General features: G+C 44.5%; 1 long non-coding RNA gene across 1 annotated transcript in view; it reads right to left on the bottom strand.

Annotated features, from left to right (window-relative positions):
- Positions 1-5,103: 5,103 nt before the first annotated feature.
- Positions 5,104-23,982, bottom strand: part of LOC309834988 — a 29,779-nt gene continuing 10,900 nt past the window's right edge. Inside the window, exons 2-3 of the long non-coding RNA XR_014297914.1 lie at positions 5,277-5,397; positions 5,104-5,194 (exon numbers count right to left, since the gene is read on the bottom strand). This is a non-coding gene — a long non-coding RNA (uncharacterized lncRNA). The remainder of the gene's footprint in view (positions 5,195-5,276; positions 5,398-23,982) is intronic.

Raw genomic sequence — 23,982 nt, forward strand, 5'->3', positions numbered from 1 at the left:
AGAGCTCCATCCTCATGACTCAAACAACTCCTGAAGGCCCCCACCTCCTAATGCCATTGCATTGGAGTCTAGGACTTCAACATATGACATTTGGGGGAGGGGACAAAAGCATTCAGTCCCTAACAAAAATCTGTCAGTCCCAGTTCTTGCTGGGGACATTTTTCCACAACTCTCTATGTTCTTGTCCCAATGTCCATGTATTGTTCTCTAGGACTCTGTCCAGTTGTCCCTAGACTGCCCTTCACCTTCCCCTGGACTGGAATTTCTGCTTCCAATGTTTTCTTTGGTTTGCTCTCTCATTTTGTGAAAGCACATTCTCTAGCAGCTTTCTAAAGAAATGTGCACTTTGGGTAAATCTTTGAATCCTTACACATCAAAAAAAGTTTTTATTCTACATTCAACCTTGAGTCAGTGTAGAATTATAGGCTGAAAATAATCTTCCCTCATCATCTTTTAAAGGAATTTCTCACCATTGTCTAGCACCCAGTATTGCTACTGGAAAGTCTGATAACATTCTGACTCCTGCTTCTTTGCATACAGACTGTTATTTTTCCTCCCTGGATGTTTTTAGGGTTTTCTTTTTATTCTAGTATTCAGAAATATCATCATGATGAGCCTTGTTATGGGTGTTGTGCTGTCTATAGGCCTGGACACTCAACAAACCTTTGCAGTCAGGAGACCCAAATTTAGTTCTGAGAAATTTTCTTGTGTTATTTCCTTAATGATTTCTTCCTGTCTGTTTTCTCTGACCTCACTCTTAATAGAACTCCTATTGCATAGACCCTCACAGATATATCCTCTCGTTGCATTTCCTCTCTCTTCCTTTATTCATATTTTGGTTTTATTTTCCTAGGTGACTTCTGGGTTATTCTTTAAAACTGTCTTCAAACCCTTCTCAGATTTTTTTTAAAATTGAGGTTAATTGTATTTTTAAGAGTTTTATCTCATTTTCTATTTGTTATTTTCTAAAAGCAATTTATTCTTGCTTTATCGGTAGGATAGCTTCTTCATCTCCCTGAGGACAGTAAAGTAATAACTGTAATTTTAAAAAAACCCACAGCTTTCCTAAATCAAGTATACTTCAACTAAATTTTTTTTCTCTTGTTTCTGCTTCATCTCTGTTTCCTTCCACCTTCATTTTTCTCAGATTGTTTTCTTTCATCTTTCATTTTTCTCAAATTGCTATTCTCCCACCTTTTCTTAAGGGATAAGCTCTAAAAACACTCACTTAGATCTCTGTTTGCCTTAGATTGGGGGCAGAGGGCTGATTAATTTGTAGGTTCCAATGTGGGTGATCCGTCCGCTATCCCTGGGGGAACTCAGAATGGTGGTATGTTAAAGTGTTTTCTCTGGGACTAGTAAGTGTTTTCTTAAATTAATACGCCAATCTCCAGCTTAGGAGAGTATATATTTTGATTTAGGGTCAGGGGAGCAGAATTTGGCAGGCGGGCTGGGAATTCCAATATTCAGAATGCAGACCTTGACTTAACTTACTCCATCCTATTTTTATCCCTATGCTTCCTTCCTTCCCTCCTGATGTGCCTGAGCTTGGAGATTTCTGGATACATTTCTCCAAATACTAAGCAGCCCATTTTCTATAGAAGGAAGACAGGTGGAGCTAGTTTGTGGCTGTGTGGGATGACAGAGAGGAGGTTGTGGTGGTAGGTGTGGGGACAATTGCAATGTGCAAAGGCAACCAACCACCCCCTTTTGGATCCACGTCCTCCCTCTGCTTCCCATAGCCTGTGGTGCCAAGCTTGAGCTCCTTGAGGTTCTGTAGGATGATCTGACTCTCGTATCACCAGCATCCTCCCCTCTCTCTACGTCTTCCCTGAAACATACACACACAGGTGGTAACTTCCCGCCCTCTGCTATCATTATTTCATCTGCATTCTACCTTCCAAAAACGCACTGAAATCTTTCAACAGCTACTTCCTCTTTCCCAGTCTCTCAGGACTTGTGGCTTTACTACCAGCAATTTAGTGAGTTTAGTGGGATTTAGTGAGAAGAGATAAACATGGGAAGTTTATGTATCATGTTAAAAAAAAAGGTCCCTTTAGTTTTCTAAATCAAATTAACATTGACTCTAAGGGATCCATGGTGGTGAGATAAGTGATCTCGGTTTGTGTTAAGATCATTCCCTTCCCCAGGGCTTAACAGGTGCCTTGGTGCCTGGAAAATAGAAGACAGCCTGTAGATTTCTGTCCCTTGTGGTCACCACCGGGATTTGCTTCTTTCACAGCAACATCACAATGTGCAATTGCTTTATTTACTTTTTGATTATGACAGCTTTTACTTTTTACCGTTTTCCTCACTAAACTGAATATTCCAGTAGGTCAGGGATGATGTCTGCCTTGTTTACTGTTTTGTTCTCAGCTCCTCACACTATGCCTGTCACATACATGAAATCAATATGTTTGTTCAATGAATGAATAAATAAATGAATGTGGTTGGGGTTTTTTGTGTTTTTTTTTTGCGGTACGCGGGCCTCTCACTGCTGTGGCCTCTCCCGTTGCGGAGCACAGGCTCCAGACGCGCAGGCTCAGCGGCCATGGCTCACGGGCCCAGCCGCTCTGCGGCATGTGGGATCTTCCCGGACGGGGGCACGAACCCGTATCCCCTGCATCGGCAGGCGGACTCTCAACCACTGCGCCACCAGGGAAGCCCCTAAATGAATATTTTTAAACAAGACTTCCAGGTGATTCTGATGCAGTTGTCCACTGACCACACAGATAGATGCTACAGTGTATTTGCTTTGCCTCTTTTTGAAATCAGTAGTCCTCAATTAAATTCAGTTTGAGTCCATTCAATTCAACCCACCTGAGAGCAGCACCACAGGGCAGGAACTACAACCCTGCTGACCTCCTAAGAAGAAGGGTCTTGGCTCCCCCAATAGACTCCCCCATGCAACAGTCAGAGCACAAACACACACCCTCCAACCCCGAGGCACCGGCAAAACAGGTGTACAATGCGGGTGAATATTTGGGGTTTCTGGCCTCTTGGCATCCTCCTCCTTCCTAATGGTACCATGGATTTTTTTGGAGGAGGAAGGCTTTCCCCTCCACACTCATGTAGACCTACTCTGGTGGGCCCGTCAAGTGCTGTCTGTCTAAGCCTGGAGCAGCCTCCTTATCTGCACTTGGCTACTTGGACTCTTCCCAGCCTCCACATCTTGAGCTAAGTGATGCCAGGACAGGCAGAGCCAGCCAAGGGCTTCCACTTCAGTGCTGGCACCCAGGGCAGATGGTCGAGGAGTTCTTCCTGCCCTAACACCCCAGACCCTCTGCCTGCCATCTTGTCACTGTGCCTTCTCCCAAGTCTGTGCTCTGGTTTCCCGTAATCCTGCCTTCTCTTTCTCTCTGGCGTGGACTTCTAGCTAGGTTCTCAGTATCCTTCTGCTTCAAGAACAACTGATTGAATTGGGTGTGACGGTGTATGCTCCAGAAAGTGATATCTCCCTGCTTCCCTTGCCATCTGCCGCAGTTCTAACCAGTGAGATGTGAGAAGTTGTAGGTAGATTTATTACTAAAGTTCATTGAAAGAATAAATACTCTCTTGAGTATTCATATCTCTGCCTCATTAAGGAAAGGCCCCAGGGCGAGGACAGATGCCATTCCTCCCCTTAGCTCTGGCCACGTGAGCACATGCCCCATAATGAGAAAATGGACAGTTGCAAAGATATTAACTTATGCAATAGATGATCTGATTCATCACATTACAAAGTGTTTCATTTTACCCAAAATACTACTCATTTGGTTTCTCTGAATATCATGTCTCCCTCCCTCCCTCAGTTACATTTAAAATAAAATTTCAGGGCTGCCCTGATGGCGTAGTGAATCAGCTATACGTATACATATATCAAAGTGAATCAGCTATACAATATATCAAAGTGAATCAGCTATACGTATACAGATATCCCCATATCCCCTCCCTCTTGCGTCTCCCTCCCTATCCCACCACTGAGCTGATCTCCCTGTGCTATGAGGCTGCTTCCCACTAGCTAGCTATTTTACATTTAGTAGTGTATATATGTGCATGCCACTCTCTCACTTTGTCCCAGAAATTTTATAAAGAAATTAATTAGATAACAAAAGTTAAGACTAAGGAGATCAAATGGTGGGAAAATTAAAACTACACTTTGTGCTGAACATTATGGGATGGGTGGGTTAAGTACATAGAATGAGCCTGGCTCTGCTTTCAAAGTCCAGCTCTCCAGGAATTCTCGTTTCCTTTATTGACTCTAACTCAACCTAAATTTTGGATTCAAGTCCCTCAGTTGTTTCGAAGACTCCGCCTACTCTGCCCCCTGGTCATGGTGAAGGTCCGGCTCCTCTTCAGTGCCATGGCTGGTGAGGTAACGGGAGGGTGATGGCTGTAATTACAATCGTCTTTTCACACCGGTGACCACTGAGCATCCTCTACCCTGAACACTGGCCCCCTCAGTTGAGAGGCTCCTGACTGACCTTGGTCCACCCAGGGATGAGGTCTCTTTGCTGATGCTGGGAGCCTGTCTCCAGATTCTGTCTTTTTGAACACATCATAAGACCATTCCCTCTCAGCTCTGGCCACCTCCTCAGGCTCTGCTCCCACAGGTCCCAAAGGCCTCTTAATACCCACCCCTTCCTCTCTCTGTTGTTCTCTCCCTGACTCTCCTTTCACCTGATGTGTCCCTCTGACTCATCTCAATTATCACCTTCAGGGGGCTGAGATCTTCAGAAACAAATTCCAGGAATGGAGATTTTTGATGGTAACTTCTTTCTCTCTGGCTGCAGACTCTTACTGGGATGAAACACAGGGCTTTCTCTCTGCCTTAAGGGTGGCGGGGGGACCAGGGTAGGGAGGAAAGGATGGGGAAATATAGGGAGGAGAAAAAGAAATTAATCTCTTAAGATATCATCCAGCTTTGTACGTTACGTTAAAGTTAATGACATGGAGAGATACTCAAGATTTATAAACTGTAAAGAGCAAGGTTAAATGAGCATGTGTCCTATGAGAGCATTTCTGAAATATATAAACATATGCACATAGAGAAAAACAGGATATAAATATAATGTTTATATAAAATATAAATATGGAGAGAAAAGACAGAAATGAAATCCAGCTGTGTTTTCTATAAGGAGCAGCGTAGCAGATTCTTCTTCCCTTTTGACTTTTCTGTATTTTTTTAAACTTTTCCATGGTGAGCTTCCTTTAGCTGTAAGATAAAACAGAAGAAATAAGACCAGATAAACATATATATTAGCCATAAGAAGAGAAGATAGCCTTATAATACCTACTCTTTTCTTTCTGTGTCTCCCACACATCTTTTCAGGAGAGGATTCAGGAAGCTAGGCTAATGTCCTGCAGGGTGACTGCTTCCGGTGGATTAATGTCCTTTGCTTTGGGAACTCTGCATTTCTGCTGGTGAAGAAAAGGACCCACTGAGTCTCTGGCAGCCACATCAGGCCTGTTTTACTACCCAGGTCTAATATGCCGTTCTGTGCTTCCCGCCTGCTTTAGGAAGAACTCACGCCCCACTACACACTCTGCAGGCTGGGTGGGGTGGGGATGGGAAGCCAACCTCCCTCAGTGGTGAGGACCCACGCCGAATCCACTACTGAATCACTGTAAAAATACCCAGATGGCAGCCAGCATTTGGCTCCAAGTGTGTTTAGTATCCGCCTGTGGGCACGCTTTGCTTTTAGGGCAGTGGGATTGCATGGGACTTAGAGCAGGAAGCCTGCCGTGCAGCTGCTCCCAGCTTTACCTGGTGACCTCAGAAAGCCCTGCAGTGAAGCACCAGCTCCTACCTGGTGAAAATCCTCTTCCAGCTAAAAGCTAAGTGGCCTCCAGCAGACAGTGATGGAAATAACAGGCAAATCCCACTTACGCTGCGCCTTGGAGCAGAAGCCGCTAATGTGTCTAATCCACTCACATTTCAGACGCCTCCGCCGTCTGCATCTCTCCCTCAGAAAGGCAGAGGCACACAGTCCCCCTCTTTGGATGTCCGTTCATACACAATCCCCCTCTTTGGATGTCCATTCATTTATCAGCGATTCCATCAAACCCAGCTCCCCAGATTACATTTTAAATGATGGAGTGTTCCAGGCTGCTCTCTGCAAACCAAAGCAGGCTTTGTGAATGCGAAGGACGATTGTTACTGGCATCCACAGCTCCGAGGGCACATTCCCAAGTTGTAAGATTCTCTGTTTCAGGCGGACTTTGTCCTCCTCCACTGCAGCCGGGCTTCTGACTGCAGGCAGCATGATTGATGGAAAGCTCTGATGAGAAGTAATTTCTTCGAGAAGTACTAGGACCCCTCCTTCCTCCAGCTTGGACTAAAGTGCAAAGAAAGCAGCAGCTCACTTATAGTTTTCTTGTTTTGTTTTGGTTTTTTTTTTTGTAGTTTGGCATTTTGGGGAGCTCTCAAAATTGATTTCCTTTCACCCTAAACACTGTTGCTTCCCTGACAGTCAATTTCAAGTACATATCTGTTCATCACGTGATATGACTGTCCACTGCATATCAGCAATGGCTTGGAGCCTGGGGTCATTGAAGCTTTAAGACCATCTGGAGGAGCTTCCTGGCTTGTTCGTTATTCCAAGTCTCACAACCACTTGGTTGAAAGTACAGTAAAGGAAATGAAAATTAACCCCATGTTAGGACAGCTGGTTTCTGGGAATTCAGTTTGTTGAAAAGAAAGAAGTAGATTCCTGACTGATTCCTCAGCCATCCAAGGAATTTAAAAATTATTTCTGGAATGTCTAAGGCTGAAAGTTTTTGCAGATTCCAAAAGCAGGTTCTGACAGTGAACTCCACCTTACATGCCACCCAGAGTACATGCTAGATTATCATGGTGTCTTAAGGATGCAAAATGCTTACCAAGCAACTTCTGGAATTGCAAAACACACTTCCTGCTCATAACTCTGCTAAGGGGATTTTTTTCCACCAACAAAAGGTAATTAAATTATTTTTTCCATTTGGGATAGGAGAAGGAGAGAGAGTAGGAAACAATTAGGATCTAACCTCATAGAGTCTTCAAATATTTCATGAAGTTATTTCTATTTTGCAAGGTTTATGATTAATGAAAATATGTATGTGCTCTTAATTTGTCTAGCAAGGAAATAAATCCAGTGGAGAAGTTTTTTGTTTTTTTCCTGGTTTGGTTTTTTTTTTTTGGCCGCACCCCACGGCTGGTGAGATCTCAGTTCCCCAACCAGAGATCAAATCTGTGCCCCGTGCAGTGGAAGCATGGAGTCCCAACCACTGGACTGCCAGGGAAGTCCCAGAAGTTTTTAAAACTGGCTGAATTCAATTTCCAGAGGATGGTTTTAACAAAGCAGTGTAATCGTCGTCATCATCACCATCGTCATCATAATTTTCCCTTTAGTACCTCAAAGATCCATGTCAAGATGAGCTAATACATGAGGAAGGCTGTATTAAGCTCTAAAATACCGTTTACACGCAAAAGCTTATTATTATTATGCCACAGATTCAGGCCCTCTTCTTCGGCATGCTTCTGTGTGTGCTAAGAAACTAACAAAAGATTTTTTTTTGGTTTTCAAGAAAATACACTGGTGTTTCCACACAAAGCGGTTACACGTGAGTGTGGATCTCCTGAACACAGAGCCTTATTCTTCTGACATGACTGGCGGTTGGTTCCCAGTCCTTCCCACACAGGTAGGAAATCACAGAGCACTGTCTTCTGTATTTATTTGCGTTTAATGAGCAGCTGACACGTTCCATTCAAGCAGTGGTTTTCAGCCAGGGGCAAATTTGCCCCCAGGGACAGTTGGCAATGTCTGGAGACCTTTTTGGTGGGCGTGTGCTCCCGGCCTCTAGTGTGTAGAGACCATGGATGTAGCTAAACATTCGACGACGCGCAGATGCGCAGGACAGCTCCGCACAGCAAAGGATGATCTGCTCAATGTGCCACGTGTGCTGAGGTGGAAAACCCCTGCTTTAAGACAGGAAGCTTTCTGCCCAGTCAGTCCCTGGCCTCACAGGAAGCAGAGCAGGGGAGAATCAAGCCTCCCCCGAGAGCAGCCGGCTTGCTGTGCTGGGACAGAGTTGAGAGCAAAGAACTGTGCTGTGGGAAAACAAACATGAAGGTCGATGAGAGCCTCGAGCTGACTGGTGTGATAAGCCAGCCCGCAGGGAATGAGAGACACAGAGATTGCTTAAAGGAGATGCCAACTCCAGAGTATCGAATCTGAACAAGAGGCTTGTAGGCAAGAAGGCGGCCCACCCTGACAGGATTCCTTGGCCTGGGAGCGTAATCCTTAGCATGTGGCATGAAAAGGAAGGTGGTGAGAGGTCAAAACTCTGAAACGGGCGCAGACAGTGTTCCCTTTTAATGAGAACTTGCTGAATTAGCAGAAATAAGAAAACAGTATTGCAAAAGACAAAGAAGAGTTGGTAACCGTCAGCTTAGCAAATGCTGTGTTTTACAGCTGAAAACATTCCTCCGAGGAGAAGCTGCAAAGTTCCTTTCATGGGAGAAGCTGTAGACACTTCTCAGAGGCTGTGGAACTTCAGCTGAATCTTGGAATGAAAGTCGACCCTAGCAGGAAGGACCCTGAATGCACTTTCCCATCACTGATCTGCTGAAAAGTCTGTTGATTTTTTGAGCCCCAATATCCTCCTTTATCAGCTGGGATTATGGTACTAAATCTGATTCAGAAAACTTGTTGAGAGCCTCAACCTTAAGCCAGGAGGTTGTGAAGTATGCATAATTCAGCAAGACCCTGTCCCTACCCTTGAGCAGCTCAAGTCGACATGATCTGGAAGCTTCCAGCTCTTGAAAGTCCTTGAAGAAGTAGAACTTTGTTTATGATACCATGGTAGAAACACTATAGGCAATTTAGCATTCGTTAGGTCAGATTTTTATCCTTAGGAAATTGGAAATCTGGGACTTGCAAAAGGGAGAGAGAAATGGCATCAAAACCCAACAGTAGCTGAGAGCGAAATGACAAATGTCCACCAGCAGAAAGCAAAGGACAGGCTGATCTTGTTGCATGAGTGATGTGCATGGGGTCTGCAGACCGGTCCCGTTGCCAGCAGCTCAGACATTCAAGGCCCTGGGGCCCGGGAGCCCATCAGTGAAATGTTCCCATAAGTTACCAGAAGGTCTGTGCAATTACCACATGGGATCAGGTGGCAGGTCCACAGTTGCACTCACCTGTCAAGGTTTAAGAGTAAGTCTGGGTACCTTTCCAACTTCACCCAAGCCTGAAAGCCAAAGACAGTAAAAAGAGAAGTGACCATTTAGTATCAGAGAGCAATGAACAAAGCTGGGAGTTCACATTTCTGTTAAAATGCAGGTGCATGCAGGAGACCATGGTCAATCCACTATATAGGCCTCCTAACACACATCATAAAATTGATGAGTTTTCCTTGCTAATGAGAGACAAGTTGAAGCAGTAAGTTGTGACTGTTGTATAGTTTTTCACTAAGTCCCATCAGGCCCTGTGCCCACCTTTCTCTGAAGTATAAATTTCTCATTATTGCACCAGATGGTTCACATGATGCTTGCAAAGTTCCTACGCGAAATCTTTGCAAAGCTGCGCCAGCTGTTTGCCAGGCAAGATGGAGCAGGACCTGCCCTTTGTCTGTCTGGGACGAGGTTCTAGAGTTGTCGTTTGTGTCACGCTGTCCAGTAGCACTCTGACCCTCTGTCCGTCCCCTAAAAAAATGAATGAGTCCAGTTCTGCTGGGACATGTGAAAATATTTGCCTCACTATCAGAGGGCTGAAATCTGTGCATATATCTCTAGAAATCGGATTATATTGTTTTATTAAGAAGAAACGAGCAGCAGAATAATCCTTTGGTGGTTCTCCGGGTCTCCTGGTGTCATGGAATTGCCTTCTTTTTGCTTATTTCAAGAGAAAATAAGTAAGCTCAACCCAGAGAAAGAAGTTGGATCCAATTTTGTCGTGTCTGATACAGTAAGCTTTGAGTTGTAAATTTTTTTTTTTTTTTTGTGGTACGAGGGCCTCTCACTGTTGTGGCCTCTCCCGTTGCAGAGCACAGGCTCCAGACGCGCAGGCTCAGCGGCCGTGGCTCACGGGCCCAGCTGCTCCGTGGCATGTGGGATCCTCCCGGACCGGGGCACGAACCCGTGTCCCCCGCATCGGCAGGCGGACTCTCAACCACTGCGCCACCAGGGAAGCCCGAGTTGTAAATTTTGATACATCCTTGTATGACTCTTCTCCCAACTGAAGTAACGCTAGGCGATCTTAAGGATCATTTATGACTCTAAGATTTTACGGTTTTTCAAGGCCTGATAATTAATGTGACGCTTACACTGAAGCTTGATAAAAGTGAATACTTTAAAAAATTCCACCTACAAATAAATTATATACATATTAAAACAAGTTTATTTTTTTAAATCGGGGTATAGTTGTTTTACAATGTTGTGTTAGTTTCTACTGTACAGTGAAGTGGAGTTCCCTGTGCTATATGGCAGGTTCTCGTTAGTTATCTATTTTACATATTGGTGTATATATGTCAGTCCCAATCTCCCAATTCATCCCACCCTCCCTTTCCCGCCTTGGTGTCCATACGTTTGTTCTATACGTCTTTGTCTCTATTTCTACCTTACAAACCAGTACTGAGATGGGAAACTTAAACCCAACCATGTCAATAATTACATTCAATGCAAATGGACTAAACATTCCAGTTAAAAAACATAAATTGTCAAATGGATTAAAAAATAAAAGACCCAGTTGTATGCTGTTAACAGTAAACACATTTCAATTACTGTTACAAAGCTGGAAGAATATATTATGCAAACACTGAACCTGGGAAATCTGGTGTGGTTATCTTAGTATCAGATTAAGCAAACTTTAAGAAAAAGACTCTTAGCAAATATAAAGGGTGCACTTCTTGCTGATGAGAGGATCAGTTCATCAAGATCAAATACAGAACTTCTCAGTGAAGCAAGATGACTGGTGTGAACTCTTCAGTAAACTCCAAAGCAAAAAGCATTACAAGTTACCAGGATAAATCCATATTCAATTGCTTAATCTTAGAAGTGAATTTGCACTGTCTGAACTTTTATACGGCCAGACAAAACATTGTCTTGGTAACAAGAAAATATCTTCCAACAAAAGAATACAAATGAGCTAAAAACTGCTCTTTGCTTACTCTGAATATGTCCCATATGGCAGAGAAATAAAGAATTAAGATGAATGGACTACTGTTCATCTCAGAAGGAAGGCTTTGGAGTTACTGAGTGTATGTGTGCGTGTGTGCGTGCGTGTGTGCGTGTGTGTATGTGTGTGTGTGGTGCAGTCTAGAGGTGCTTAAAGAAGCAGAAGTACCAGAGAGAAAGGATTCCTTGTCCCTGACTCAAACAGGGGAGGCGGGGACTTCCCTGGCCGTCCAAGGGTTAAGACTCTGTGCTTTCACTGCAGGGGGCGCAGGTTTGATCCCTGGTTGGGGAAGTTCCTCATGCTGCGCAGTGTGGCCAAAAAGAAAAACAAAAACAAAAACATGGGAGGTGTGAATAAGGGAATTGGCTCAAGTCCAATATTTTCCAGCCTAGTGGACAAGATTTTCTGGATAAACACTTAAATCCACAAAGGAGATGAATAAAGTTTTGTAAAACAACAACCCAGAGTAGGTAACGTAGAAAGGATGCAAGCTGGGGCAGATTGTAACAGACCCGCACAGAAATGCAGGGAAAACGAAAGCTCAGTGACAGAGAACACAGAAGCAGCGGGCAGAGATGTAACCCGAGCTGAAGACCAAGAGGAGAAACAAAGTGAAAGTGTCAGAAAATGGAAGAGGCTCTACAAGAGAAAAGGCTGGTGGTCAAGCTGGGCAGGGGAGTATGTGAGCACAGTGAGACCACACCTACAGGAGACCCGGAAGCTTGCACCAGCTCAGCATAGATGAGGAGAATAAGGGGCTGAAATGACCCCGTGGAAAGAAAACCCAGACTGAGGCACGTAAGTAAAGCCCTGGTTTCACCAGGTGTTGGCTTCCTGTAGCTACTGTAACAAAAGACCACAAACAGGGAGGCTTAACAACAGCAGAAATTTATTGTCTCAGTTCCAGAGGTGAGAAGCCCCACATCGAGGTGTCGGTAGGGTTGGTCCCTTCTGGAAGGAGCCTCCACTGCACAGCTCTCTCCTAACTTTTGCTGGCGGTCAGCAAGCCCTGGCTTTCCGTGGCTTGCAGATGCATCACTCCAATCTCCACTTTCCTTCTCCCATGATCTCCTCCTCTGTATCTCTGTATCTCAAACCTCCCTTTCTCTTCTCCTATAAGGACACCAGTTGCTGGATATAGGGGCCACCCTAAATCTAGGATGATCTCATCTCAAGATCCTTAACGGCATCTGCAAATACCCTTATTCCAAATAAGGTCACGTTGTGAGGTTCCAGGGGGACATCAGTTTGCGGGGGACACCGTTCTACTCACTACACCAGGTGACTTCTTGGTAACAGGAATTGATCCAAATTACCTCAGACTCTAGACCAGCACTTCTCAAATTTGAATGTGCCTATAATCCCCTGGGGATGTTGTTGACACGCCGATTCTGATCCAGTAGTTCTGGGCTGTATCTGAGAATCTGCGCTTCTACAAGATTCCAAGTGATGCTGGTGCTGGCGGTCTGGACCACGCTGAAGAGCGAAGCTTTCGTGTATATTTGGAAATGTACGCAATCGGCCGTGCTTCACCCCAATAAACCTGGTATAACCGTGAACCATTTGGAAAAAATAAACTGGCACTTTTGTTCTGTGAAGAGTAAGAAATAAACGGAAATCTGGGTGCGGGACAAACAGTTTTCCCTGAGTGAGAAACAGCAAGTTGGGGGAAGACTGTGCGATGTATATTGTACCCCTCGATCTTCATTAAAATTGTGAGGCCGGCACAATGCATCGCGCCCGTGAGGCTTTCAAGGGAGTCCGAATGCACGGAGCTTTGAGTCCAGATTTTGCTTGGGAAAGGACAAATGTCCGTGAGGGAGAAGGCTCCGAGAATTTGCAAAAACTGGGACGGGGGAGTATCAGGGCTCCCATGCGTTGTGAAATCGAGGGTTTAAATCAAGTAAACAGAATACCTGAGAGGCAGGGAGGCACTAGCTGATACCTGGGTAAGGACCACTAGGTCCCACGTAATGGGTCTTCAGCGGCACAAGATTTAGGAGACTGTGCCTCTAGCTTTGTCATAGTAGAGTCTTTTTATCCATAGGTCAGAGAAAAGGGCAGCATGAAAAAAATAGATTTAAAAATAGTCAATTGAGAGAAGTGGTGGATGCGACTGGTTGGGTCTCAATATTTTGAAATCAATATCCTGTCTCAGTTACCAGGAGGGACACTGCAGCCTCCTGACCCACTTTTAGACTTGGTTTAATAAGAGGAATCTTGCAAAATAAATTCCTCTTCTTAAAGGACTTTTCACAGAAAGGGCTGTGGGACAGGGAAATGAGGGTTAATCTTTAGAAACGGTACCAGTAAATGCCCCATTTTGCTCTGACAATATTGACTTTGCTGGTACCCTGCAATCCCAGAAAACAGAGATGGTTAAGAAATTCCCCACTCCTTTGTGTTCCAAAACTGGCTTCCTGCCAGGAACCTTGCCTCCGCATAGGGCCTAGATGATACCCACAGATGCCCGCCTTGTTTACCTAGAACAAGACTAGACAGAGACCCTCCACATTTCTATTCTTTGCTTCATAATTGTTAACGGAACTATCTGTGATCAATCTGAACAAAATGCTTATTGACCAAATTCTGGTTAAGATTCCCTTGGTATCCTAAGGCCCTGAATTCGGCCGCACCCTCATCCTGAGCCAGCATACCACCCTCCTTAAAGGCCTGTCCTGAGGAATAGGCTGACCTCAGGGTAGAACATCCTCTGATCTAGTGACTTCACCTCTGCTCATCCCACTGCCCCACATCTGGTTCTTTCTAGACTTGCTTATTCCTCTCCATAAAAGGAAAGTCCTTTACTAGATGGCCTTTGAGACGCTTGTAGAGCTACTGCTTGTAGATCTACTCCTATCAGTAGGAGTCCCCTAATGCAATAGCTTCGCTTTTCCTACAGCACTAGCCCTCTTCTCTTTGCTATAATCCTTTGAAACACAGTCTTTCCTTACCTAAGTCTGGATTTGTTTTTTGTCTGACAGCAAGAGAAATAAAGAGAAATTTGTGCCTGAGTCATTGTTTGCCTATGACTTGAGTTAGTTAAGTCAGCACAATCTCTCTCCCCCTGGGTTTCAGAAATGGTCCTTGGGTCCCCCTCCTTGAGCCTTGTTAGGGTAGCGGTGGCAGAGTCAAGAGAGCATCAACCTGGAAGACCGGACCCCAGTCTCTATTCCCACATCCACCAATTACAACAGGAACCTTGTGGCTGTGGATCCCTCCTGTGGCTTCCGGACCTCAGTGAAATAATACCTTAGAGGAAACCTTGAGTCTTTCATTTCAGGTCTAACTGCTGCAACTTGGTGATTGATTAGACTTTCCAACCACTAACATGTTGAATTCTAATAGTGTTGTTGATCTTCCACCTAGGCTCTGAAGGTGCACCAGAGCCCCTTGTGTGGTCCCCTGACCCTCCTGACTTTTAGAGTGAATTATTCTAGAAGAAAGGGAGGGATGAAGGTAGAGAGGGATGGTAGAAGATCAGTCATTTTTAAAAGGTATTGAAAGCACTAGATTTTAGCTATCTATGGCTCTCAAACATTTTGAAAATGCGACTTAGAAATATGAGAGTGATGTTTGCTATTTGCTGATTGACAAAACATTATTTTAGGATCAAACTTCAGTCCGTTTTAAAAGTGGATTTTCATTTCAAAGAAAATAAATCCTGTTTCAGAATTATCAGGATCTCTCTGAAAAATACCAGAGCATAGGTATGTAAGCATTTGAATAAAAATTTAAGCTTCAAATTGCATCATTAGTAATATATTCCTGCAGGCAGCTGTTACTTGGTGGCAAGACATACATCAGTGCCGGGAGATCAGGAAGTGAAGAAGTGGCGAACATTTTGCAGCTTGGTGGATTAAAGAAATCTATCAGGCTGACTTAGGGCTGTTCCCCAGAGATACCTGAAGCCATAAATATTTAAACTTATTGTATTTGGCTTGAATGTGCCAGTTTTATAAGATGGTCACACACAAGATCCACTTCTTCTGCTTCCAAAACCCAAAGATGCAGAAGCAGTACTATTTGCGGGAGTCTCCATGAGCTCCCTGGCATTCCCCACTTCCTGTGTAGGTAGGTTGGGACCATGTGGCTAGTTTGGGCCCTAAGAAGGAATAGCAGGTGTCACTTTCCAATCTGAGACATTGAGCAGGAAGGATGTCTCGATGCCCTCCCTTTTATGGGCACTCTGGATGTTCTACATGGAGGTGGAAGCATCAGTAGATGAAGACCACAGAGGTAACGTGCCATTTTCATTACATCGTATCAAGGGTACAGACTATCAACATGACATCACCTTGACGTTGACCTTGGTCGCCTGGCCAAGGAAAAGTTTATCGGGTTCCTCCAATGTTAGCTTACTCTTTTCCCACCTTTTCGTACTCTGTGCTTTGGAAAGAAGGAATAAATTCTCTCCCATTTATTTATTTATTGAATCATTTACTTCTACCAACATGGACTTGTGGATGTTTGTTTAATGCTTTGGGCTATAATCTAATACTTCTTTTTTGTTTCTCAGATTGTTCTAGCTTGGCCATGAGAGCTCTTGAGAGGCCCCTGTGGCCCTTTACACAGGAAGTTAGTCCCTTTCCTCTAAACTTTTCCCAGGAACTGGCACTGTGGGATTTGGTTCATCTTGCAGGATCTAAGTAGTATTCTTTGTTTGTTTGTTTATTGAAGAATCGCAACGGATTTATTTCTCAGAAAATAAAGAGGATTTCCAAGTAAGTAGGGCCACTGTGTACAAATTAGAGTCAGGAAAGGACGCTTCTCAATGGCTCAGCAGTTTCATAGGCCACTTAACATACAGCCTGGGTAAATAGGAGTCCTCATCTGCAAAGGGTTTTTCTAAATTTATAGCTTCTAAGCAGCCATGAATTTTGCTGCCAGATGGGTCATGAGAGGCAAGCTGCTAAATCTTTCATCTGCAGTGGATCATGTTTGCTCACATGCATGTGTATTTTCATAACACACATGTATTTCAGCCAGGTACAGCTGATCCCCCCCGCCAAAAAAAAAACCATGCTGGTGAGCGAGGAGGAATCACTCATATCCAGTGCTCACCTGATTGTGATAACTTCTGACTCCTTGCCTTTTTAAAGGAGTATCCAAGGTGATCCTGATTCTGCAGATCATTATATATGACAAATTATTGTCAAGTTGATGCATAATACAGCTTAACCTTTAAGCAGTCAATGATTTCCATCAAAATCAGTCAACAGGGCTTCCCTGGTGGCGCAGTGCTTGAGACTCCGCCTGCCGATGCGGGGGACACGAGTTCGTGCCCCCGTCCGGGAAGATCCCACATGCCGCGGAGCGGCTGGGTCCGTGAGCCACGGCCGCTGAGCCTGCACGTCCAGAGCCTGTGCTCCGCAACGGGAGAGGCCACAACAGTGAGAGGCCCGCGTACCACAAGAAACAAAAAAACAAAAACAAAAACAAAAACAAAATCAGTCAACAGTGATCAGGCCTTAATCAAAAAACATTAAGAAACGAATGTTTGAAGTTCGCCTTTTTCTTCCAGAACTACAACGGGATTGAATCATTTTTCACTGCTATCTCATAATAGCCTAAATCAGCCCCCCCAGATATTCACTGCCAATTTAGATCTGTTACACAGTAAATACTAAACCACACAGTTTTCTGCTCAACACATTCGTCCCTGACTATAATTTGCATGGCGTAACTTGAATGTAACTTCAAGTACATGGTCCAATCAATATAACAAGAACTAAATGATACCTGCATAAAGGACAGCAGGATTCATACAATCATCAATGTACTGCTCCCTCCAGGTGTTCTGACACTTCATATAGGGGATTCCTTTTTTTTAATGAGGAGTGAATGAAAGATGTCTTGCAATTCAAACAGTATTTTATAGTTTGCCAAGAGTTTCCATGCCCTCTATTTCATGTTTTTCGAAAGAAAGAGTAACTCTAAGAAATAGTTAAGATGATTTCTATTTTCTGAGAGAGACTGAGGCTCACGGAAGCTAATGACACAGCCAGGGGACACAATCTCTAAGCGTGGACCTAGGCTCAGGCTCTGGTTTTCTGCCCCCCAAGTACAATGTTCTTTCTTCTATACCATATTGCTTCTCCAAACCTTGTGCTTGAGTATTTTTTTGCCCGTTAGTTTTAACAAGCCCCGGTCTAGGGTACTCTAAACACACCGGCATGCACTGTCGTTTGCAGTTGCTGTTCTAACATTTCAGGGCAACTGGTATTGTGCTGGGATTTACTTTATGGTAACTGTACCATGTGGACGGATGCCTGGGGTATTATCTCCAAGTGTCACTGGCCATCATAGACTTGTGTGCTCTGTCCTTGGTCAAGGTGAGAGGAGCATTTGGCATTGAATCCAAAGGGAGAAAGAAGCTGCCCTTTCTTTGTCAGTAGCTCAGAACATGTCCAAGTTGTCTGGCTCATCTCTATACTTTTCCTTTTTGTAGCTTCTTCAAAAGGATAAATTAACTTCCTACAAGAACATCTTTAAATAAACTATACTTGTGTCGGCTTCCTTGCATTTACATAGAAATTAAAGGAAGACAGTATTTTTGTTACCAAAATAACTTCTTAATAACAGCTTGATATGAACTAATTGCTTGCATGGCTTTGCAGCAGTGGCAGGAATTATCACTTTGTGCCCTTAAGCTTCAGGCTTGTGCGTACTTGGATGAGGGCTCAGCTTCCACAAGAGGCCCCCAAATTTTCATCTTTCCAGATAAATGAACTCTAAGCCCCCTTTGCAATGAATATGAGAATGGTACAGGCCTTCCCCTAATAAACTGGTTAGGTTTGCCTAAGTGCTTGGTATGCAATGGGACACAAACTCTGAATTCAAACTATGTGAGCTTTAATCCTTCCTTCTCTACTGACTCGATGTGTAACTGTGGTGAAGTTACTTAACCTTATCATGACTCAGTTTCTACATCTGTAAAATGGGTACGATAGTAGTACCTACGTTACTTTTGGTGGTTTTGAGGGTGAAATGAGTTATGACATGTCAAGGGCTTAAACAAGTGAGGGTCCACAGTTGGAATGGAATAAATGTCAGCTATTGCTGTTATTATAATGATGATACGGATGATGCTAAACCCTCCCTCTAACCACCTGAGAGTCAGGTAATACGTTTACCTCGACTTTACCCTTTCATCCCGACTTCAGGAAACTGGAGTCTTAGACAAAATTTTGGTGACTTGCTCAAGGTCTGACAGCTTGTAACTGGCTAAGCCAAGAGGAGAACAAATTTATTTGCCCGGAACTGTCACACTAACTGATCAAATCAGCCAGTCCACTGGCCAAAGTAGTCAAATAGCCAGTAGTCAAGACCTGAAAGGCTGGGGTGGGGCAGGGTGTCAATGAGCTCGGTGGTGTCACAGGACAGACGTTGATTTGGAATCAGAAGATCTTGTCTTGACTCCACCTTTCACTAACTCAAGTCAATTAACGTCTCTGAGTCTCAATTCCTTCATCTGTAAAATGACCCCTGAACTAACCCATTCAATAGAGTTGTTGTAAGACGGAAAGAAATAATACATTTGTGGGACTTCCCTGGCGGTCCAGGGGTTAAGACTCTGCACTTCCACTGCCGGGGGCACAGGTTTGATCCCCAGATGGGGAGCTAAGAGCCTGCACGCCGTCTGGCGTGGCCAATATATATATATTTGAGACCATTTTGTAACTTAAAATGTCATGTAAGTTATCATGTATTAATTTTTGAGATCTTATAGAATGAGTTTTACTTTTTTGCTCAGCAGTTGATTAAACTGACTAAGTAAGTCATCTGGTTATTTCTTTTCACACAGATGGAATCCAATAGTTTTTTTAACCCGTAAGCACAAATCAGCTGTGAAACAAATGTTGGGAAATGTCCCAACCCACAAAAATGGGGACTCGGATCCTCTCCCCCAGAAAATGTACAGTTTATTTTTTACCTATTACTTGAATAATTCATCCATTTGCTTACTGTACTTCCTTCTATGTTCCAGGCGTTATGCTGGGTAACTGGAGGAATAATGCACAATCCTTGCCCTCAGGAGGTTAACCAACCTCATAAACGATTATGATCCACAGCATTAAGTGTAGTAGTAGATAATTGAACTGTGCTGAGGAAACATTTAGTGGCATCTAAGTTGAGTCTTAAAGAAAAACAAATACTACTTTTAGGTAATAGCTTATAGTAATAGCTAAATACTATTTAGAGTATTATCCTATAATACTATGAGTAAGCTTTGTGACCTTCCAGGGGCATATGGCAAAACCTGGTCGATGGACTGACCTCACCGTGAGCTCCAGCCCTGTGATGGCTGAAGAAAATTGATGACTTGGCTGAGAACGTCCTTCAATAATCTGTTGACTGCACAGGGCTTCTCTGTTGCCAATATCTTAGGGCTGATGGTGGCAAATGTGGCTTATTTCATGTGTGAAGTTACTACAGTGGACCATGCCTGCCTTTAAAGTGTGAATGGTGCCCCTTTCTCTCCTCAAGTGACCATAAAGAAGCACTCACGTTTATGTAGTGCAGCTCCGTGCTGAGACTAAGTGCATTCAGATGACATTCTTGCAGGCACCAAAACAAAATGAAAGGAATAAGATACAATCGGACCAGAATTCATGGAAGTGAGTCATATATGCATCTCCACCTACAAAGAAACAGTCTCATTATCATTTTAAAAGATTTTTGGCTTGGAACACCATACTAGTATATTTCCATAAACGCCACTTACTATACAGTACAAACAGTTGTACTTGCCCCAGCATGGGAGTTTATTGACTCCCTAAAGACAAAAGCTTTTGGTCTTAGGATGGAGAGAGGGGAAGATAGAGATCAGAGAAGAGACCTGAGGAATGTCAAGGTCACACCAATCTACTCCACAGTTTGGGTCAAGCAGAGCCATTACTGGTTCCAATTTTTTTGCTTAGAACTGGTTACAAAGTTGGCCGAACTTTGGCCATCTGCAGGCTGAGAGCTAAGAAATGTATCTCCCAGGACCAAAGGAAATGGTGTGGTGATGGATGGAGTAGGGGGGCCTATTGCCGGCTCAGATCTTAAAATTGGTCTTGGATCCTTGACCCCCGACTGTATATATGAATTGATATTCTGAATAAGTATTCCTATGACTAGTGTTTACATTGTAGTGAGTGGTGTGTGACAAATTCTGTAATCACTCTATAGAAAATGTACATGATACATGCTTTGAGTTAAGGGCTTGCTTTGAGGTTCGGTTTGTAAATTTAGATGCGCCATCTAGCGGACAGAGGAAAGATTTTACATTTATCAAAGCGGTCCTTCTAGGTACGGGGATTATTTCTCCACAGCTCTCCTAAATGCTTCCTCTCCAAGGCGCCACCGGGGTGTAAGCAGTGAAGTGGTGGGACCAGAGCTGAGCTGAAGAAAGATAACGGTGTCGTGCAAGGAGAGGCCAGGGGAGTACTCCCGTGTGCCGCGTGGGACGGTGGTCCAGCCTAGAGTGGACAGGGCCTGAATTACAGACGTGCGACGGAGAAGGGTGGGGACGGGGTGGGGATCTTTGAGATGGGATCCGCAGAGCGAGGTGACTGTTGGAATGTGGAACGTGGCTCCCAGAAGCCGAGTGAAGGACAGTCGTTGTCACCATTGTGTCCTGGAGCCTTGAGTGTGGCAGCAGCCTGGATTCGTTGGCAGGTGGAGCAGTAGGCAGGGGGAGTCCCTCCCGGATCACCTCCTTTTTCTTTTTTTCTTTTCTTTTTTTTTTTTTTTTTGCGGTACGCGGGCCTCTCACTGCTGCGGCCTCTCCCGTTGCGGAGCACAGGCTCCAGACGTGCAGGCTCAGCGGCCATGGCTCACGGGCCCAGCCGCTCCACGGCATGTGGGATCTTCCCGGACCCGGGCACGAACCCGCGTGCCCTGCATCGGCAGGCGGACTCTCAACCACTGCGCCACCAGGGAAGGCCACCTCCTTTTTTCTTAACGAGAAGGGGAGTGGGATGTGCAGTCCGGAGCTTAGGGAGGGGTCAGAAGGGGGATCTGAGACGTGAAAGCTTGGTCTAGTTGTACTGCGGGTCCTGCTTGGTCTGGACAGCACTGCAGTGACGTGTCTGTTCGCCGGGGTTGTGCTCTTCTCCCAGGTTACGCTGGGCTTCCCAAGCACGGGGGAAAGGGTAAGGTTTTTGGGAGGCGGGAGAGGGAGGGGACACCTCTCCATCATCACCCTCAGCCCTGGCCTTTGAGAACAAACCATTAGCTGCAATCAGGCTTTGTAATTAAGACCTGATCCCTTCAGCTATCTGCAAGGTGGTCCTAGCCTCTCTAAGCTTCGGTTTCCTCATCTTTAAAGCATAGATAAGAACGGAATTATTTATACCACACACAGCATGGCTCTAGTGCAATGTGACCATTCATACAAAGTGCTTAGCAGAGAGCCTAGCACTGAGGGTGCACGCTGATGGTTCTAAGTCGATAGTAGCTATTTTTTTTTCTAGAAATGAGCATCTTCAGAGCACTCCATCGACGGCCCATAAAGAAAAAAGAACACACTGCATTGTTCCAGAATTTAATGTTTCCTCTGGCGCTTGAATCTCCGGGACTAAGACGGAGCTAATGGGTGATGCTTCTACCACTTTCCCCCCCTGCTTTGTGTTTTGTTGTTGTTGTTTTGTTGGGGGGTTTTGGTTCGCATAATAACAAGGAGAACTCTGTCATTCTGAATGTTTAAACGTGCTACATTGACTCTTATTTACTCCCTTAACTTGTAGACAGACATTCTTGCACTGAGGCAATCTCCCAAGTCAAGAAATTAAATCCAATCTTGGCTAATTTGGTAGTTAGCCAAGGTTAACCACCAAAAAACGCTCGTTAGGCTTTTCATGGAGGAAAGAAAACAAACTTTCTGCTTCTTTCTGCGTGTGCCCGTATGGATGGGAAAAAGGAATTACTGTCATTAATGCTGAATTTTAAAATATCAACACGGGAAGATAGCTAGCATCTTCCCAACAAGGTGAGAGTGAGAACCTGGGAGATGATAAGGTGTTTAGATAAATGTGATTTATTAAGTACAAACAAAAACCCCTTAGGAAAAGCAACAAATAGGGAAATGAAGCCACGCACTAGCGTGACAATGGAATAGAGCTGTTGGATGAGCGGATCTGTAACTCTGTATCAAATGTACATATTCCTATCAAAGAAAGGGCAAGCGTTTTGTCCAGTATGATATCTACCCTTCTTGATTTCTGGGTATCGTTCGATTTCTACTTTTCTGACTCAAGGTAATTTTCCTGGGGGCCATGCCTTGGAAAGAGTTTGTACTTCTACGCTCACTAGACCTCCACCTACGGATTGCGGTAGCATGCTGGGGAAGTAAGAGTTGAACAATCTCCTTAACCTCACAGGGCTCTGGGGACTGCTCCCCAAAGAGAGGAATAAATCCTTGTGGATTTTTTAAAGGCCATTTTAAGGACAATCAAAAGAAGTTTCAGGAGAAAAAAAAAAAACATGGGAAGTGTACAAGCTAAAGAACTTAATATGAGATAAAGTGAAGGATGTGGATGAAGGACTGGAAATAAATCCTAGAAAAGCTACAATCCATCAGGTTCAAAGTAAGTGCTTTTTCTGCTGGTTCATGGGTCATCAGTTTGTAAAACAAGAAACAAAGAGAGATAGGAAACCTGGTGCCCGACACAGACAGCTCATCACTCCAGCACGCTGCCTGGAACCTGCCTGCATCAGGACGGGAGCGAGGTGGGTGTGGGTAGCAGCAGGAAGCAGGGTTTGGAACCAAACACACATTAATCAACAGGCTCTGGTCCAGGGTTGCTGGGCTTTTTTTCCATTATCGTCCCCTGCACCTTAAGGAGCCTTTTATGATAGCATTTTCCTAACTGCCCCCCCCATGAAATTTAATCCCACAGATGTGCTAAATTGTTGTTTATGTACTGTGACCTTTGGTGGACCACAGATCACTGTAAAATCTAAGACCTGTGCCCTCCAAGACCGAATTTTCAGCCCTTGGAAGTGATATTGCCCTAGGTCCTTACTATATACCTGACCCTGACATGCATTATTTATGTAATCTATTCCCTTTTGGGATGTGAGGCTTAGATGGGTTGAGTAAATTGTTCCAGGACAAAAAGGAAGGATTTGAAATCAGAGCTGCCCAATCTCACCTTCTTCTCTTCACCACTATTTCCTGCTCACAGCAGGATCCGGACATGCCCTGCCCATAAACACCCTGCTCTCCTGCCCCTCTTTCTGAGATGTCAGACCATCACGGCTGGGATGCAGAAATAAGGTCCCTGTAGTCAGGTTTCATGGGAACATCACTTGTGCCAAGGGGCTCCCTTTTGAGCATCTTTCTTTGGGGCTAAAAGCAGTGGTTGTGAAGACAGATCCAAGCTTTGGTATCTGGTTCCTGATCACTCAGTGAGATGCTGAGCTCTGCAGGACAGGAAGTGATGGCGAATGCAGTCAAGACACAGGAGCGGACACACGGGAGGATGTTACCCTGACACTAAGAAGAATGAAGCCAGTGCAGTAAGTGGGAGAAGAGGGGGATGTGGCAGCTGAGAAGGAGAGCATGGGCCAGCTGAAGCATCATATTGTCTAGTGGCGCTGGAATTTGGGAAACAGACCTCAGCTTGACACAGAGACTGAATCATCACTCCACTTGGACCCTCCATCATCTGGATAGAAGGATGCAGCTAACAGATGCTGAACACAGTGGAAAATGAATCTCACCCACATGGACTGAGTTAATTTGTCTGGGGTGGGACCTGGGCGGCATCATCATCATCATCATCATCATCATCACCACCACCACCATCATCATCATTTCATCATCATCATCACCATCATCATCATCATCATCATC

The sequence above is a fragment of the Grampus griseus genome (assembly GCF_964374135.1).
Source record: "Grampus griseus genome assembly, chromosome: 16".
Taxonomy (NCBI): Eukaryota; Metazoa; Chordata; class Mammalia; order Artiodactyla; family Delphinidae; genus Grampus; species Grampus griseus.